The sequence below is a fragment of the Mesoplodon densirostris genome, chromosome 19 (genome assembly GCF_025265405.1).
Source record: "Mesoplodon densirostris isolate mMesDen1 chromosome 19, mMesDen1 primary haplotype, whole genome shotgun sequence".
Classification (NCBI taxonomy): Eukaryota; Metazoa; Chordata; class Mammalia; order Artiodactyla; family Ziphiidae; genus Mesoplodon; species Mesoplodon densirostris.
The window spans coordinates 52,713,573-52,722,887 of NC_082679.1; the positions used below are offsets into that span (position 1 = coordinate 52,713,573).

Here is a 9,315-nt window from a genome sequence, read left to right on the forward strand (position 1 = left end):
GGGCCTCAGTTCCCAGGAGTAAAATGGGGATGGCTGTAGCACCCACCATACAGGGTTGTGGTGAGGATCTGAGATCAAACCGGTTTAGCATTTAACAGTGTGTACCCAGAATAAATGGCAACTATTATTACTGTTGTTTAGGGGAAGGCTGGCAGCAAGTCTTCTCACCTGCCTGCCCCCTCCCTCTTACTTGGGTCCCACCTTTACACAGGCCTGTTACATATAACTTTGCCTGGATTGGATCACATTAGAGAGGCGCAGAGCCTAGGAAACCCTCTAATTCCACCCCTACTCCATGCAGGAGTCTCCTCTACAGCTTGCCCAGCCTCTCCTCACATGCCTCCTCTAACAGGGAGCTCACCACTCCATGAGGCAGCCTGTTCCACATTCGGACAGCTCTGGTCACAAGTCCTCTAGGCGGAGCTAAAATCTCCTCCCTGCAAACTGCCCCTTAGTGGAAGTGATTTTTTGCCAGGGACTTTCCGATGTCTGGAATCTACCCATCCCACAAATGCTAGGAACCCTCTGAGCAGGGCCTGTCATTCCTCTAGGAAGTGTCCCCTGAAGAGAGACTTCAACCCCATCCTGAGCATCTCATGCAGAATGGCGCAACTGCTCCCCACAGGGATACACAAATCTCCTCCAATGCCTGGGTCTATGAGGCAAAAAAGTCTTGGATGTTCCCAGATCTGACATTAATAATAATTCACGTTCACTTGCCTCACTCAACTCTTACAAAACCCCTGTGAGGCATATATTACTTTCTCCCCCAAGTTTTAAAATTGTAGTGATATACATATAACATAAAATCTTAACCATTTCTAAGTGTACATGTCAGTGGTATTAAGTAATTTACATAGTTGTGCAACCATCACCACCATCTATCTCCAGAAATATTTTCATCTTGCGAAATTCAAACCCTAAATCCATTGAACAATAACTCCCCCATTCCCTCCTCCCCCTGGCTCCTGGCAACCACCATTCTACTTTTCATTTCTACAATCTGACTACTCTTAGGTACCGTACATAAGTGGGATCATACAGAATTTGTCTTTCTGTGTCTGGATTATTTCGTCTAGCATAACATCCTCAAGATTCATCCATGTTGCAGCATGCATCGGAATTTCCTTCCTGTTTAAGTCTGAATAATATTCCAGAGTGTGTGTGTGTGTGTGTGTGTGTGTGTGTGTACATACACATATACATATTGTTTATCCATTCATCTGTCACTGGACACTTTAGTTGCTTCTACCCTTCTGTCTATTGCAAATAATGCTGCTACAAACATGGGTGTACTAATATCTCTTTGAGACCCCACTTTTAATTCTTTTGGGTGTACACCCAGAAGTGGGACTGCTGGGTCATATGGTAGTTCTAGCTTTAATTTTTTTAGGAATTGCCAAACTGTTTTTCACAGTATCATGGAAATGGATTGTACCATTTTACAATCCCACCAACAGTGCACAAGAGTTCCAATTTCTCAATATCCCAGCCAATGCTTGTTATTTTGTTTTCTTTCTATATAGTAGCCATCCTAATAGGTGTGAGAGGGTACAGGGAGATTCTATGCTTACTCCTATTTTACAGCTGAGGAAAGTGAGACTGGAGAGGTGCCCTGACTTGCCCAAGATCTCACAGGCAGCATGTGGCAGAGCTTGGATTCAAGCTCAGGCTGTCTAAGCCTGTCCAGTGCTCTCAACGGCTCCCATCCCAGCAAATCCCTGCAGTCCAACTGATCAGTGACCACCCTGGAGCCTCCAACATCCTCTGAGCTCCATCCAGGGAGCCCTGGCCAGGGAGGAGGGGTGACCTTGGACATACCCCCACCCTGCCCCAGAGTGCTAAACTAACCCCAGCCCCTGGATCGTTCCAGCAAAGGCCTTACCCTGCATGGCCCGCAGAGATGACAGCCTGGAGGCATCCTCTAGTTGGTCCCTGCTCTCAGAGCAGGAGCGGGGAAGGGGCCAGGAGCTCGCTCGCTCCACAGCTGCCTGACGGGCTGGTGGCTGCTTGGATTATCTTGCACGAGAGCAGGGACAGCCCTGGCAGCGCAGGGCAGCCCGCAGACTCTTGAATCCGGTGGGACCGGGGCTCGGCAGAGGCCGGAGCGCAGGGTAGGGCCTCTCGGGAGACGAGGCAGGGCACACGAGGTGACAGCAACCTACGCAGGGTCGGGCGTGTCCTCTGCATTGCCTCATCACGCCTGAGTGACTGTGGGAAGCTAGGAGTCCTCCCTGCACCTCAGTTTCTTCATCTGTAAAACGAGGGAGACTAAGTCAAACCTACCAGGGAGCTGTGGACATGAAATGAGCACCAGACACACACTGCCTGGCTGAAGAGTGGGCACCGACAGTGCTGGCCACCACTGCCTCCTCCCAGGCCCATGTGATCCTCCACCTACCCCACACTTGTCCCACCTCACCATTGGTGGGCTGGCAGAGCCTTGAGATTAAGTGTCCAGTCCCCCAGGTGACTCTGAGGACTAATACATTTGAATGTGTTAGTTCTGGTCTGATTCCTAGAAAGACAAATAAACACCATAACAGTAATTCCTTCAAGTAAACAAAGACATGGTGACAACGATGTTTGCGAATGCATTTCTAACAGTGATAACTTGGTAGCACCTGAACTTCTTCCATAGGAACTAGCTGAATTACCATCCGACCACGCAATGGGATAGTACGTGGCCACTATAAAGAATGATGGAGGGCTTCCCTGGTGGTGCAATGGTTAAGAATCCACCTGCCAATGCAGGGGACACGGGTTCGAGCCCTGGTCCAGGAAGATCCCACATGCCGCGGAGCAACTAAGCCCGTGCGCCACAACTACTGAGCCTGCACTCTAGAGCCTGCAAGCCACAACTACTGAGCCCACGTGCAACAACTACTGAAGCCCATGCACCTAGAGCCCATGCTCCACAACAAAGAGAAGCCACTGCAATGGGAAGCCTGTGCACCCCAATGAAGAGTAGCCCCCACTTGCCACAACTAGAGAAAGCCCACGTGCAGCAATGAAGACCCAACACAGTCAAAAAAATAAAATAAATAGTAAAAAAAAAAAAAGTCAAGTATAGATGATCCCATAGGACATAGAGCTGTGTGCGTGTATACTTATAGACCCCTGCTCCTCCAAGTATCGTTTCCTGATCAATAGCAGTAGAATCACTTAAGAGCTGGTGGAGCCTTGGGCCCACCCCAGGCCTTTGTAATGAGAATTTAACAAAATCCTCAGGTGATTCATGTGCAGGTTACAGTTTGAGGAGTGATGAAGTAAGGCACTGTCTGGAGAGTTTCCCAGTAAAATATTATTAGGGGGTGGTTTCCTTTGGGGAGTGGGATTGAGATTTTCTCTTCTTGTGCTTTTCTGAATTGTTGATATTTTTTATAATAAGCACATATCATAAAAACAATAAAGCTATTAAATGCTTACACAGGCTTAAGATCCAAAACTATAAAACTCCTAGAAGAAAACAAACGTAAAAAGCTTCATGACATTGGATTTGCAATGACTGCGTAGATATGATATCAAAAGCACAAGCAACAAAAGCAAAAATAGATAAATGGAACTACATCAAAGCTGAAAACTTTTGTGCATCAAAGGACACAGCAACACAGTGAAAAGGCAACCTATGGAATGGAAGAAAGTATTTGCAAATATGATATGGAGTTAATATCCAGAATATATAAAGAACTCCTACAACAACAAAAAAATCAAATAAGCTGATTAAAAAATGGCAAAGGACTTGAGTAGATATTTTTTTCAAAGAAGACATACAAATGGTCAACAGCTAAATGAAAAGATGCTCACCATCACTAATCTCCAGAAAAACACAAATCAAAACCACAGTGAGGGGCTTCCCTGGTGGCGCAGTGGTTGAGAATCTGCCTGCCAATGCAGGGGACACGGGTTCGAGCCCTGGTCTGGGAAGATCCCACATGCCGCAGAGCAACTAGGCCCGTGAGCCGCAACTACTGAGCCTGCGCGTCTGGAGCCTGTGCTCCGCAACAAGAGAGGCCGCAATAGTGAGAGGCCCGCGCACCGCGATGAAGAGTGGCCCCCGCTTGCCACAACTAGAGAAAGCCCTCGCACAGAAACGAAGACCCAACACAGCCGTAAATAAATAAATAAATAAACAAACAAACAAATAAATAGTTTTTAAAAAAACAAACAAAACAAAAAAAACCCACAGTGAGATATCACCTCACACCCATTAAGATGACCACTACCAAAAACCCAGATAATAAAAAGTGTTGGCGATGATATGGAGACACTGGAACACTGTGCACTTGTGGTAGGATTGTAAAATGCTGCAACTGCCATGGAAAATAGTATGGAGGCTCCTAAAAGTTAAAAACAGAATTACCATACGATCCAGCAAGTCCATTTCCAGGTATATGCCTCAAAGAATTGAAAGCAGGGTCTTAAAAGAGATATTTGTATACCCATGTTCATAGCAGCACTAGTCACATGGAACAACCCTAGTGTCTATTGACAGATAAATGGATAAACAAAATGTGATATATATAGAAGGGAATATTATTCAGCCTTAAAAAGGAAATTCTGATACATGCTATAACACAGATAAGCCTTGAGGACATTATGCTAAGTGAAATAAGCCAGATACAGAAAGACAAATATTGTATGATTCCATTTATGTGAGGTACCTAAGAGTAGTCAAATTCGTAGAAACAGAAAGTAGAACAGTGGTTGCCAGGGACTGTCTGGAGGGAGAAAGGGGGAGTTGTTGTTTAATGGGTACAGTTTCAGTTTTACAGTATGAAAAAGTTGTGGCAATCTGTTTTGTAACCATGTAAGTGTACTTTAATACCTTGGAACTATACACTAAAAAATGATTAAGATGGTTAAAAAGGGCTTATGAAGAGATGTTAATGATTTGAGAAAGTAGGAAGACAAAGAAGCAGGGAAGTTCTAGCTCTTGGGAAAGAGGGAAAGGCAGATGTGGCAGCAGGGAAGGGAAGGTTGAGGAGAACTGTGGGTGATAGATGAAGTCAGAAGTGGGGGCTTGGATGTGGTAAGAGAGTCCTGGACCAGAATGTGGACATTCTCATGCTACGACAGATAACAAGCACCCAGAAAGCTTGAAGAGCAGGGCGTGACCTTTCTGAATAGCTGCCCACATGGCAAGTCCACATCTCTTTGCCTTTCAAATTCTTCACCTTGACCTCAACGTTGCTAACTGTAGCCACATCCCCACTCATCTACCTCTTCATCACCTGAGATCGACCCAAGGGGGAAGTTCTGGCTGGTTCTCCAGGCGTTGGCTATTGAGCCTTTCCTGGCTGAGATGCACAGACAGAACACTCCCAGCAGCCCCTGGGAAGTTTGGGAGGTACGTTCCCAGGATGTCCACAGCCCTGTTCCAGGGCACACCATCCCCCAGTTGTGGAACAGGGCCCTCAGGCAAGCGTGCAGGACAGTCGGAGCCCAGAAGCCCCCTGGGATTGTCACAGGGCTACAGGCCACAGTTCTCAGACTTCCATGGAGCCTCTCAGGGCCAAGGGGTCAGTCCACTTCAGACAAGATGCCTCTTCCTCCCAAGGCCAAGGCTGGGTCATGGACAGCCACCATGGACAATGTTGCAGGGGTGGGGGGATAGGATGAATGCAGTCTCCAGAGACATTTTGCACACCTCCAAAAGGCAAGAGCTGTAAGAAACCGGACTGCCCTGAACTCTCAGCTGAGGCAGGAGAGGAGACCCTGGGTCTGATCATAGAAGATCTGGGACCAGAACCCCAGAACCCTGGGCCCCAACTTGCAGGCCAGGCTTCCCCAGGCCAAGTCTGTCTTGAGAATCCCACTCTCTGCAATTATTTATCTTGGGTACCATCAATGCCCCTGAAATGGGGTGGAAGGCTGGGGGCATTCCAGGCCTCCAACATCATCCTCTACCCTCAAAGCTGCCAGAACAGGCATCCCCAAAGCCACTTAAATCCCCATATACTTGAGACAAAGTCCAAATTCTCACCTGACTTTCAGGGTTCTTCAGAATTTGGTCCCCACCACTTCCTCTCATCTCCCTTTTGCAGCCCTCCTGAACTTCCCACCCTTTCCCAAATGCCACTGGGCTTTAGCACTTGCTTCCTCCCCATCTCTGCCTAACAGATTGTTCTTCCTTCTTAAGCAGGGGTCTGTCCTGAAGTGCCCAGGCAGCTGCATTCAGTCTCCTCTGTCCCTTGGGATGGGCTGTACACCTGTACCAAGAGCAGGGAGCCTGTGTTATATATTGGGCTGGCTAAAAAGTTCTTATGGAAAAACCCGAACAAACTTTGGGCAACCCAATATCTCTCCCTAGCTTCCAGCACCATGACCAGCCAGCCCGATAAATGTTTATTGACTGAGGCAATGAACATGAGTTTTCTGCCTGTCTTTTATGGCTAATTCTGGTACTTTCTCAAAGGCTCTGGAACATGGCCTTGATCTTCCACAGTAATGGACCCTTAAGTGCCAGCTGCTTTACCTATATTCTCATGTAATTCTATGGCACAGGTATTAACATTCCCATTTTACTGCTGGGAATTTGTGCAGCCAGGTTAGAACCCAGCCTATGCGTATTCCATTGTGCCTCCATGTGGCCTCCCAGTAAACTACCAGAGTGGGGAACAAAAGGTGTGTCCACAGACTTCCAAGGAATTCTCCACTCTGTCCAGTGATCCCTTAAACCTGCCCTTTCAGGAAGGTGGCTAAGAGATGGGACTGGTGGCATCCAGATCTGATGGCAGGTGGCTGAGTCTGGAGACCTTTGGAAAGAGGCTGAGCTAAACTGCAAGTTCCCCGATGCCCAGTTCTCCAGCCTTAGCATAGATAAGGGCCCAAGTTAAAAAAAAGAAAGAAAGAAAGAAAGAAAGAACCTCTAACAGGTGGCTGAATTAGAAGAGGGGAAGGGGTCAAAAAGATGCACTTGAGATGACTCTCAACTCTACCCAGCTTCTAAAATGGCCCAGAGAAAGCCCCAGGTTTGAAAGAGCCTTCCAGGGGTGCTTATTAAGCACCAATGTTGTTTTACAAATACTATCTCTGCCTTTCCTATACCCCGAAGGAGTTTTATAATCTGTATTTTACATGTGAACTAATTAAAGTCATTACGTGAGAGTTCAAGGTCAGGCAGCTACGCATACAAACCCAGGCTAGCCTGCCTTCAAAGGCCAAGTCTTAACCACTGCACTAGACTGCCTCCATCCCACTTCCTGAAAAATCCAGAGAAAACAAGTTACCCACCCACTCCCTCATGTCATCATGGTCCTGAAAAGTATTATGAGTGAGCTCATAATACCATGTGTAACATGAGCTGAGCTACAAAAATGTTCTTGGGTTTACCTCAAGTATTTATTCTGGATGTAGAATAAAATCTAAGGAGAGATTAAAAAAAGAAATCTAAAAGACAGTTATTTCCACAGAGTTGCCCATAAAAGTCAAATTATTAATTGCAAAACACCTGGAAGCAATCTAATTTCACAATTGAGGGACAAAGGCTGCATATCCTGGAATGGGCTTGTTAACGTGGCAGATACCACATGGACTTTAAAAATCACAGTTAGTTGGTTTATGTGCATTTATTAGAATAAATGCAAAGTGTAAAAGCAGAACACTTCATTTTAATTTCAGAATACCAACTGAATGAGGAAGGCTCATGTATGCCATTTTATTTTTTTCCTTTCCATTAAAGAATTTTAAATAAATTTTTGATAGGTAATTCATGTACATAATTCATGCACATAGTACATTAAGGTCTAAAGAACTAAAGCAATATCCAGTGGAACAGCCCCCAGTAACCCATGACAGCCATTTAAGAAAGTGGGTTTGCTGAATTACAAAACTCAGAAGGGAACACAGAGAGAAGCAACTTGCTTTATGGTTATTTGGATGTTTTTCCCTACAAGGCTGATGAAAGCAAAGGTTTAAAAAAGAAACCCAGAGCAGAGAATTCACACCATTTTTCTGAGACACAATTCAGAGCTTCTTTCTGGGACTGTGTTTTTCAAGTCTAGCTCAAATCCCTCTTGCTGTGATCTGTTAAGGAAGCAAGCAGCTAAGTTGGGGTGGTCAAGTCAGGCAAAGAAAACCATGTGAGAGAAAATCGACCGCTTTCTTACCTGTTCACATACCAGGATGCAGTTTTCTAGGGCTTGGAACAGGTACCTAGGAGCTGGGGGCAGTGGGTGCCAGGTGGGAAGAGCTGTGGCTTCCCCCAGCCCACAATCCAGGCTTCCCGACTGGTGGGAAGGGCGGGGAAAGCAGGCCACTGCAACTGGCTCAGAAACTGGAGCCAGCAAGGGCGGGGCAGGGCCACGTGGCCCCAGCCTGCCTTGGAGAGTGGAGTAGGAGGGGGCCACAAACCCAGACGATCAGACTGGAACTCTTCTGACCAAGTGCGCCTGGCAAGTTAACGGTGGCAAGTTAATGGTGGGAGTCCGCAGAACCAAGTCTTGGCTCCCAGGCAGGCTAGGTCGTTTTAAGGGGCTATCCCAGCTCCTCTCCAGAACACGTTTACTCTAACAAAAACCCTTCTACCAAACTTAATAAAACTGGGTGATGTGGTAGTGACTGGAGTGCATGTGTACATAAGGGGACAAACATTAGATGGAGAAAAGGCCTTTGATAAATATCATCAGTGTTGAGGACCAGTCAATTACCCAGTCTACAGATGGAGACATGAGCCCAGAGATGAAGTATCTAACCCAAGATCACACAGCCAGAGGGCTTCCTTCCTTACATAACTTCGCCCGTCCTGGTGTAATACGTGATCTGGCACAGCACTTGTGGGAGTTCCTGATGACATGAGAGAGAAATCCTTTGCTCAACCCATCTCCAAGGACAAGGGGCACTCTCACTTTGCCTGCGTCAGAGAGCTGTGAATGGTTCTGCTAGCACAGTTCTGTGGGAACTTAAGGGGGAGCTCCATCTCTAAGAAGCTCCCTGATGTACTTAGACTATATTTGGAATATTTAGGGGTGGGCCAATTCCCCAAGGGATACTTTTTTTTTTTTTTTTCCCAGCCTCACTGCATGGCTTGCAGGATCTTAGTTCCCTGACCAGGGATTGAACCCGGGCCACGACAGTGAAAGCGCTGAGTCCTAACCACTGGACAGCCAGGCAATTCCCTCAAGGCATCCTTTAGTTCCTCCACCAGCAGACAAATAGAGAGCAAGGGACAGGGGAAGGGCTGTGCTCAAAGCATCGAACTACCCAAGGTAGTTTGCATGTTTCCCTGAAAGTAAGCACAGAATCCTTTACTAAGGAGTCCCTTATTAACATCTAGGATTCCACAGCACCTGGTTTGGGAAATGCTGGCCTAGA

General features: G+C 46.6%; 1 protein-coding gene across 6 annotated transcripts in view; it reads right to left on the minus strand.

Moving 5' to 3' along the window:
• The window catches only part of IL34 (interleukin 34), a 62,898-nt gene extending 53,837 nt beyond the window's left edge, over positions 1–9,061 (minus strand). For 3 of the 6 annotated variants that reach the window (XM_060083685.1, XM_060083681.1, XM_060083683.1), the window contains exon 1: positions 8,112–9,057. The gene's annotated coding sequence lies outside the window, so the exon portion shown is untranslated. Of the gene's footprint in view, positions 1–1,885; positions 2,255–2,422; positions 2,519–8,111 lie in introns of all 6 variants that reach the window. The other 3 variants (XM_060083682.1, XM_060083686.1, XM_060083688.1) reach the window with 3 other exon arrangements.
• Between the last annotated feature and the right edge of the window lie 254 nt (positions 9,062–9,315).